At 44.9% G+C, this 9,950-nt stretch overlaps 1 pseudogene; it reads left to right on the top strand.

Annotated features, from left to right (window-relative positions):
• Positions 1 to 1,456: 1,456 nt before the first annotated feature.
• Positions 1,457 to 8,144, top strand: LOC102485668 (transmembrane protein 183B-like; annotated as a pseudogene).
• The last annotated feature ends 1,806 nt before the right edge of the window (positions 8,145 to 9,950 follow it).

Below are 9,950 nucleotides of genomic sequence, written 5' to 3'. Positions count from 1 at the left end.
GCATCTCATAGAATCGTTCCTCTTCTATCTCCAGGTCTCAGCTTCTTCGGGACAATGAGGGGTTGGACTGGGCCATCTATATCCTTTCTGTTCAGACTTTGGTAGCTCTGTGGCACCCAGAGACCTGCACAGAAGAACTGCTGGGGAGATCTGTTCATAGGCAACTGTGGACAGAGCCAAGTCTAGGATTCCCAGAGCCACTTCTACCCTCTATAGTCCTTAATCCTACCTTCTCTGTGGCTTGTGGAATCCTCTGGTTTTCTGGGTTCAGGTCTCTTTCAGATGCTCAGAGGTCCTGGGAGTGGGGCTCAGAGTCAGAGCCTGCATGTTTGTAATATGCCCTTTGTCCCAGCTCTGAGACTCATGATGATGCAAAGCTTGGAAAAGGACAGTCCGCTCTACAAGTACCTAAACAAATTCCTCCTTACCTTCTGGGTTCCACTTGCAACCCGTGCCTTTGACAACACTTGCCAAACCAGCCTCAACTCTAATAGGACTCTGGAGAGCTGCCTGGCTGGACCACAGAATGTGTCCAGAATAATGGTGAGTGGGTGCTCTGACTGGGAGCAAGGGATACTCCCCACATGCAGGGCTAGGCAGAGCCTTCAGTGTCTCTCAAGCACTGTCATGAGCAGACATGATCTCAGAGGTCCAAGAGATCCCACGGAATAAGGTGGGCAAAAAATAAATAACAGTCACCCCTTGACAGGTGACTGTTAGCTTCTTAGTGGCTCCACACTGATGGGCCACTGTTTGGGCTCTTCGTAGTATATTTGAGCACATAGGACTCTGGGAGAGCAAGAAGTTGTTGCTCCTTACTTCTTGGTGATTTCTTTTAAGTTGATTTTATTTATTTATTTCATCAGAGAGAGAGACAAAGAGAGAGAGAGAGAGGTGCACTCAAAAAGGTCGTCACATCGCAATCCACCCACTCCCAGCCTCAGTCAGCCCAAGTTCAGATTATGGGCATGTACATGCTCCGTCCACTCAGAGAGGTCCTGGGATGCGAACCCAGGATCTTTCTCAGATGGGTCCTTTTGTGTTACCACTGCATCACCAACTGGCCCCTTGATGTTTGGATGAGGAGTCCGACCCCTGATTTCAGTGCTAACAGGCCTGTAGGCTGACTCCCATTCTTCCCAGCACCTTGAATACGAGGTCCATCAGACACTACCTCTTTATGCTTCTGTTCTTCACAGCCTCTGGCTTCTTTTCTCTACCTACATGTTCCATCCTAGGCTTCACAATTCCCAAGACTTTCTCTGTTCTTTCCTTGAAGGTTTATTCCCTTATTTGAACTTCACTTGGACCAAAGAAATGCTCGTCCTTCTGCCCCATCTCAGCCTGGTCTCCCACAGCCCCATTCCTCACTCCTTGCCTGGACCATTTCCCCTCACCCCTGGGAAAGTAAAGCCAGGTGACGATTTTTCTTTCACCAGTTTATTGGAAAACAAAGATGAGTAGCACTGAAGCTGAGAAGATGTTACTGGGCTTGCTCAACCTGTATCACAAATACACTCAAGACTCAGACGCCATGAACAAGCCTGCCTTACTGAAAATGATGACAGAGAACTTCCCCACCTTCCTGATGGCCTGTGTAAGTAGGGGCTTCATGGGGGGAGGGGACTTGTCGTTCCTGGCAGCAGGCAGGAATGAGCTGACCAGTTCACCAGGAGGTATCCATCTGGTAGGCCTGCCTAGCCTCTCACACATTTCCCCAACCTCCTGCACAACCTGCTCCTTGAATTCAAGGTGGGTAATATGTAGAGTCCAGGTGGGGGGCAGGAGATCCAGTTTCCTGCCTTCACTTATTACATTGTTATAAGTACTGACAGCCTTAATCACTTTAGATGTAAAGTGGGGACAATAGTACATATTTCCCCAGGGTTGTTATGAGCATTTTAATGAGTTGGCAGAATGCTTTGTACCGTGTAAAGAGGGATAGAGATGTTAACAGTTGTAATTAGGTAGTCAGCAGTCTATGGTGATTTGTGGGTCAGGAAAAGGTCTCGTGGCTTAAAATATTTCTCTTCTATCTGCAACAAAAAATTTTCCCCTTTAGATTCACCTCCTTGCATTCAGCTGTTCCATCTGGAATCTTCCCTTTGCAGAAGTAAAACAGTAGAAATCATAATGTCAAATGAAATGAAACAACCCTCAAAGTCTAGAGAGTGTTTGAGTCTCTTCACCAGTAGCATATGCTGAATTCACTGGCACAAATAATTTAACAGATTAAATCACAGTGTGAGAGCAAAAAAGGGGGATTTAGAATTGGTGAATTTGATGAATGACAATGACTGGACACTAACGTCCAAAGGGTGTCAGGCCAAGGGGAGTGAATATTGGGCACTCGAAGGGCTCAGGCAGAACCTGCACAGAGCTTTCAGACCTCCTACGTGTACTCTCATTTGTTTAGTTTCTTATTTTTTTTAGAGGTTTTTGCTTGCTATAGGGCGCGTGCGCTTGCCAGACAGAGAGAGACAGAGAGATAGAAAGTGAGAAATCACCCCCCAGGGAGGATGGCCACACCGCAATCCCTTCTCCTCCATTCTCCTCTCAGGATCTTGGGCACGCACAAACATGCACCCAGCGTGAGTTTAAAGCCACCGAGTCCGAGACGAACCGCAGTCGACTACATGGGAGTCCAGCGACATACCCATTATACTAACTGCTGGTCCCTGTGTACTCTCATTTGAACCAAAGAGTTGCCAACCTCAGTCAGGGCCAGGGTTCACCACTCCTACCCATCATGGCTACCTCAACCCCACTCTTTTGCAATCCTTCAACCTTACGTTATATTTATTTCCCGTAGCCTCTGCCATCCCTACCTTGTGCAGCCCCCGATCATAACCTAATTTTCTTTCATTTGATATCTTATCCCCACAGGAAAGAAAGAGCCCAAATTTCTTTGAAAAGTTCTTTAAGAAGAAGGACGCTAATCACGATGAGAAGATCAATTTTTCTGAGTTTCTCTCTAGTGTTGCTGCAATTGCCACTGATTTACACAATCAGTCCCATGGCCAGATCCCATTCTGAGGCTCAGAGATGGCCAGCCCAAGCCTGGTCCAGCTCAACCCAGTGGTCTCCAATGAGGCCCTGACTTAGCAGATCCCAGAAGCCAATAAACTGTTGCCTCCTCTCTGTCTCTCTCTGTCTCTCTCTGGCAAGCACATGTGTACTATGGCAAAAAAAAATTTTTTTTTAATTTTTAAACCACAGATTCCAGGCAGGCTAGAAAAATAATAGGACTTATTATCTTTGTGTCTCAGTGTCTCATCAGTGAAAGGGGTGGCAATGATCGTACATATCGCCTATAAATGTATAAAGCATTTGGGAGAGGGATTGGCAGGTGGTATCTGCTGTATGTGCACTTACTATTACTATTCTGTCTGTAGTCAAGAAAGTAGCATGGCGATGTATTATTTTTACTACCTTTCCGCCCGTGAATGTGGTGGGGAGTACCTGGAACATGGTTTCAGCAAAAAGGGCTGAACCCGCTTGCCTGCCTCAGAAATGCAGAGGTTTCTCAACATCACCTGAGAATCCCAGAATGAATCCATGCAGCAGCTTCACACTATGAAAAGGGATTTGAGGATTAGCTGCCCTATTGTGCTACCCAGGTGTGGCCTCTTTAATTAGGAAGGACCACTGAGACCTTGCCTGAAGTATTAACATAAATGCTGCCCAGCTGGTAGGGTTGGTTCCAGCCCAATCCCTGCAGGGACTCTGTCTAGGACAGTGGTTTGTAAAGTGAGCTGTAGGAGCACACCATGCTTCTTTGGAATAGGAGAACATACGATGAGAAGGAGCAACTGGGGTTCAGGCACCAGCACTGGAGTTAGGAGTGATGAATTCTTTTTTTTTTTTTTTTTTTTGGAGAGGTTTTCGCTATAGGGCATGTGCGCTCACCAGACAGACAGAGACAGAAAGTGAGAAATCACCCCTTGGGGGATGGCCACACCGCAATCCCTTCTTCTCCATTCTCCTCTCGGGATCTTGGGCATGCATGCACACGTGCCCAGCATGAGTGTTAAGCCACCAGGTCCGGGACTCAAACCGTGGTCGACTACATGGGAGTCCAGCGATATAGCCATTACGCTAACTGCTGGTCCCAGGAGTGCTGAATTCTAATCTAGACAACCAAGAATGACAAGCTTACCTCCTTTTGTCGAGTTGTCTTGTCTGCCAAAAGATGAAAACAACTCCCTGGGGCCAGCTCTATGGAACAGCAGTAAGAGAAACTGGATCTTACATGGCAACTGTGGTTCAACTTCCAGCCTGTCTACCTGAAACACACATGGCATGTACAATAGTGGCCAGAATCTATGGTCTGGAGGGCTAAAGATAGGATAACATATGACTAGACCCCGTGGAGTGTTCCTCCGTCTCTCTTTCTCACTCTCACATGTGCACGTACATGTTTTATCAATAATAAAGGAAACAATTCACTGCACAGAATGCTCATCAAACTCACAAGAAATAATGGGGTAATGGCTACACATAAATATAAGGAGATAGCAGTTCGGTATTTTTTTGTGTGGGGGAGAGGTTTTTGCCATACGGTGTGTGTGCTTGCCAGAAAGACAAAGAGAGACAGAGAGACAGAAAGCAAGAAATCACCCCCTGGGGGGATGGCCACACCATATTGCCTTCTCCAATTTCCTCTCAGGATCTTTGGCACACATGCACATGCACCCTGCGTGAGTTTAAGCCACTGGGTCCGGGATTCAAACCACAGTCTACTACATGGTAGTCCAGCAACATAGCCATTATACCAGCTGCTGGTCCTAGGAGATAGCAGTTTTGAGAGACTTAGAACCCATGGAGTAAACTGGGGCCAGGTCAGGTGGGACAATGAACAATTACCTTCCCTGTACCAGTACTCCAATAGGCAAAACAAGGCCTAATTTTATTGGAAGGGTCATTAATCCTGATCACCATGTAGGATTTCTGCTAGGTAATGGGTGTAGGAGGGGGAATATTTTTGGCACTCAGGTGACCTGCCGGGTATCTATAATTATTCCTATGTCCAGTTTTAACTGTAAATGTGTAGGGAGCAACTGGATCTGAGTAACACCATGGTGACCTTTAAATATATGCAGAAACACGGTTCTCTGGGCTGTCCTTGCAAGGCTTAGGAAAGCCATTAACAAAGAATATGTGTTCTTCCTCTGTGACGGAAACTGCAGAACTGTATCTGTTGAAGGAAACTGTGTTAATCAGAAAAGGCCCTAGAAGATTAAATTCACATAGGACTACATAGGACCAGAGGTTTTTCACATCTTCAGCCAATTAACACCTGAAAACCACTGGCTTTGCATTCCCCTTCCCCTTCCCCCTTTTTGCCCTTTCAAAGAATAAACCTGGGAATGGCTTGGGGTGCAGCTGCCTCCGTTAGAGAGGTAAGGACCACACAGTCCCTGCTTTTCTTTACTTGTGTGTCTTTGTGTGCTTATTTTTATGTTTATTTCTAATCCACAGCCACTCCCACTCAGAACACGAATTCAGCAGTGCAAGTCACGAGCCATGGCATAAATGGATAAATACAGCAAGTAAGGCCTGATAAAGGTATTGGAGCCCAAAGCACACATCTCTTAAGGATGATGGTCTGAGTCATCTCAGCAAACCACAAAACTGACCAACAAAACTGCAGCCACTGAGAGGAAAATCTAGAATGGGAGATAGAGGAGGGAGATGATGAGTATCAATCACCACCTCACAAACTGCACCAATAAGTGCTGTAAGTGACCTGCTCTCTGCTCCCATGAAAATGCCACCTGTGAAGAAAAGGCAGCTGGTTCAGACTTGGGTGACCACGTGACCCCCCAGTGAGCTGGGCAGCCCCTCTCCTCGCTAGTCTACCTCACTCCAGCCGGGCCTCCTTTCCCCATGCATGTCCACCCTTTCCAGCACCAGTGCTCCCTGACTCCCTCACTCATTCCCTTCCAAACTTTACTGACAAGCCTCCAGTGAAGGATCCATTGAAACCTGCTGTGAGTAATGTCTTTAGTAGGGAACTGAGAGATGAATGGTGAAGAAGGAAGAGCAATTTTATTTTCACTTGAGTCCTCTGTAGCTTTTGGATTTGTACCATGTCAACATCCTCTAAAATAGTTTTTATTGCTTATATTTAAATTTTCCTGTGATTGATTTTTAGATCTCATGTTCCGAGGCTGTCCCTCATGAACTACAGCTTCTGAAATGGGAACACCAGTCATCTGCTGCAAGGTCCAGCTCTTGTTTTATTTTATAAAAATATGTTCCTGGGACCAGCAGTTAGCATAATGGTTATGTCGCTGGATTCCCACGTAATCAACCACGGTTTGAGTCCCGGACCCGGTGGCTTAAACTCATGCCAGGCGCGTGTGCATGTGTGCCCAAGATCCCGAGAGGAGAATGGAGGAGAAGGGACTGTGGTATGGCCATCCCCCCGGGGGGTGATTTCTCGCTTTCTGTCTCTCTGTCTCTGTCTGTCTGTCTGGCGAGCACACGTGCCCTATAGCAAAAAAAAAAAAAAAAAAATTGCTAAATAAATAAATAATTAATTAAAAATGAATGTGTTCCTGTGATCTCTACTCCCATTCCTCTATTACACAAAAATAGAACATGCTATTTTCATTTCTATGTTCTAGATAGACGTAAATGATTATTGTGATTCATATGGTTTTTTTTAGTTTTTTATAAAGTAGATAAAATACATCAAACAACACACACACACACACAAATACAACTCATTGAATTATTTCTAATACCTTTATCCATCACCCAGGTCAAAGAATAAAACATGGTCACACCCCATTTAATAATTAACCACTGTCTTTCTCTTCTTTTGCTGAGATGTCCACTCTGTGGAATTTTGTGACCACACTCTCTTTATTTGACTTATGGTTTTATCAACTAAACACATATTTTATAAATGCTACAGATTTGCCTGATTCCTAAACTTTATGTAAAGAAAATAAATAAATAAAAATAAAATACACTCTAGGGTCTGTGGGTGTCATGGTGGTTAAGGCGACTGGATCCCACATGACCGACTGGGCAGTTTAAGTTCTGGAACTGGTGGCTTGAAAAACATACTGGACACAAGTGCACCATGCCCAAAATCCCCAGTAGAGAATGGAGGAGAAGGGGCTGTGACAGGGCATCCCCACAGGGAGTGCTTTCTCTCTCTCCCCCCTCTTGCCCTATAGAAAACGAAAAACAAAGGCGCCCTTTCCCTCTTCCGCCACTCCTGGTGCTGCCTGTGTGCTCATTCCAGTGAGGACCCGGTACCTCTTTTGTCAAGAGGCAACCCAGGAGACTCCGGCACTCGCCATGGCCAACAAGCCCAGGAGGAAAGCATCCATGAGAGAGCTGTCTCGAGAAAAAAGAAAAGCAAGAGGCACAAAGAAGACCTGGATGGGGCTGGAGGAGAAGAGTATCCCATGGATATTTGGCTATTGCTGGCCTCCTACATCCGTCCTGAAGACATTGTGAACCCCCCCCTGATTTGTAAGAATGCCTGGACTGTCACTTGCACTGCTTCCTTTTGGACCAGGTTGTACCGAAGGCACTACGAATGCTTCTCTGCCTTTGTGCCTGCGACTATAGTCAATGGAGAAGCTGCACTGTCCTCGGACATGTGTGATCTGATCTCTGTACCGTATGTATGAGCCATTTGCTGCTTGAATCTCCAAGAACCCAGCCATTCCAGAAAGCACTCCCAACACATTAAAGAATTCCAAATGCTTACTTTTCCGGTGCAAAAAGATTGTTGGGAACAGACAGGAACCAATGTGGGAGTTCAACTTCAAGTTCAAAAAATAGTCCCCTAGGTTAAAGAGCAAGTGTATGGGAGGATTGCGGCCTCCCATTCAGTATGAAGATGTTCACACCAACCCAGACCAGGACTGCTGCCTCCTGCACGTCACCACCTTCAATTTCATCTTTATTCCAATTGTCATGGGAATGATACTTACCCTGTTTACTATCAATGTGAGCGCGGACATGCGGCTTCATAGAGTGAGACTGGTGTTCCAAGATTCTCCTTCCATGGTGGTCGGAAACTGCGCAATGAACACAGTGTGCAAGTCATCCTGGACCCAGTGCACAACGTTCTTCTCTGGTGGCACCCGCAGTATCCGTTCTCCCTGAGAAAGTAGTTACCGCGGTCCATCCTTTGGGGCAGCCCTGAGTCTAGTCCATTAGTAATCTGATTCCAATTTGGAGGGGTGGCTGGATTGTATATCTGGTTAGTAATGCGCATGCTCTTTAGGTTCCTGAGGCTCCTGTTAGGGAGGAAGGGTTGAATCCAGAGGAAAAACATCTATGATTTATAAACATATTTTAATGTAAAAAATTTGCATTTGAAAGCTGAAACCTGGCCCTGTTTTCTGTGTTAAAATCCCATTTGGTGCTATTGAGTTTATTGTTCTTTATTCTTTTATCCCAGCAAAAATGGATGATCTTGCTCTAGGGAAAAATTCAAACTTCTCAATCTTCAAACAAGTTCCAGTATCCTCTTACGGATCAGAAAAAAACCAGAGACCTAACATTGTTGCTACTGTTGATTTCAGTTTGGCTGTCCCTCAAATCTGAATGAATCTTTTCTCTTCTTACCCTTCTTCAGAAATAAAGCAGGTAACAGGGTTTTCAGAACTAAAAAAAAAAAAAAAAAAAAAAAAAGCCCAAGGAAGGAGTCAAGACTGAGAACAATGATCACATTAATTTGAAGGTGGTGGGGCGGGATGGTTCTGTGGTGCAGTTTAAGAGGCATACACCGCTTAGTAGACCAATGAACTAATGAAAGCCTGTTGTGGACGATGGGAATTGTCAATGAGTCAGATCAGATTCTAATTTGATGGGCAGTGGATCAACGAAACAGACACACCTGCACAGTTGGAAATGGAGGATGAAGATACAATGGATGTGTTCCAACAGCAGACAGAAGGTGTCTACTAAAAAGGGAACCTGCTACTTTACTCCAGAACTCTCTTCTTATAGACCAAGAACACATTCTCAATTAGAGAACCACAATTTGGTTTCAGCACATCCTGACTTCTACAGTATAGTTTTCTCTATGCTTCCATTTTCCCTTCCGCATTCCTTTGTTGTACATAAAGTAACTGGTGTATGTGCACAAGCATATTGCATTTTTTTTAACTAAATGGCCAATGGTATGTTTTGTTTGTTTGCTTGTTTGCTTGTTTGTTTGTTGTTGTTTTGTGGGTTTTTTTGGAGAGTTTTTTTGTTATTGGGCGCATGCACTCGCCAGAGAGACAGAGAGACAGAAAGTGAGAAATCACCCCCCAGGGGGGATGGCCGCACCGCAATCCTTTCTCCTCCATTCTCCTCTCAGGATATTGGGCATGCACGCACACACGCCCAGCATGAGTTTAAGCCACCGGGTCCGGGACTCGAACCACAGTCGACTACATGGGAGTTCAGTAACTTAGCCATTATACTAACTGCTGGTCTCACCAATGGTATGTTTTGATTGACATCAAATGGAGATGGGATAGGAGAAAATACTGATTCTGTGAAAATACCCCTTTCTCCATTAGTGGCATGCTCATTCAGCTCTTATCTTTATATTCTAGTAAGCTATTTTGCTCTCACTGTTTTAACAAAAAGAAAAAAAAAAAACCAACAACATAAAAATCCTTGCATATCTTGTTTGATTGAAGAATTTTAATGTTTTTCATTTATCATTGTAAAACCAGACAATTTTATAACTTTTTTGTACGTAGCTATTACATATAGGGCAATCTGTCTTTAAGTATGGGGTAAATTACTCTTAAAGGGAAAAAAAGAAGGGACCAGCAGTTGGTGTAATGGCTATGTCATTGGACTTCCAAACAGTCGACCACGGTTCGAGTCCCAGACCCAGTGACTTAAACTCACGCCAGGCACATGTGCATCCATGTCCAAGATCCTGAGAGGAGAATGGAGGAGAAAGGATTGCGGTG

This window comes from Tupaia chinensis, unplaced genomic scaffold (assembly GCF_000334495.1).
Source record: "Tupaia chinensis unplaced genomic scaffold, TupChi_1.0 Scaffold000659_1, whole genome shotgun sequence".
NCBI lineage: Eukaryota > Metazoa > Chordata > Mammalia > Scandentia > Tupaiidae > Tupaia > Tupaia belangeri.
Note: the sequence above shows the minus strand (reverse complement) of the source record. Positions and strands in the feature narration are given on the sequence as shown.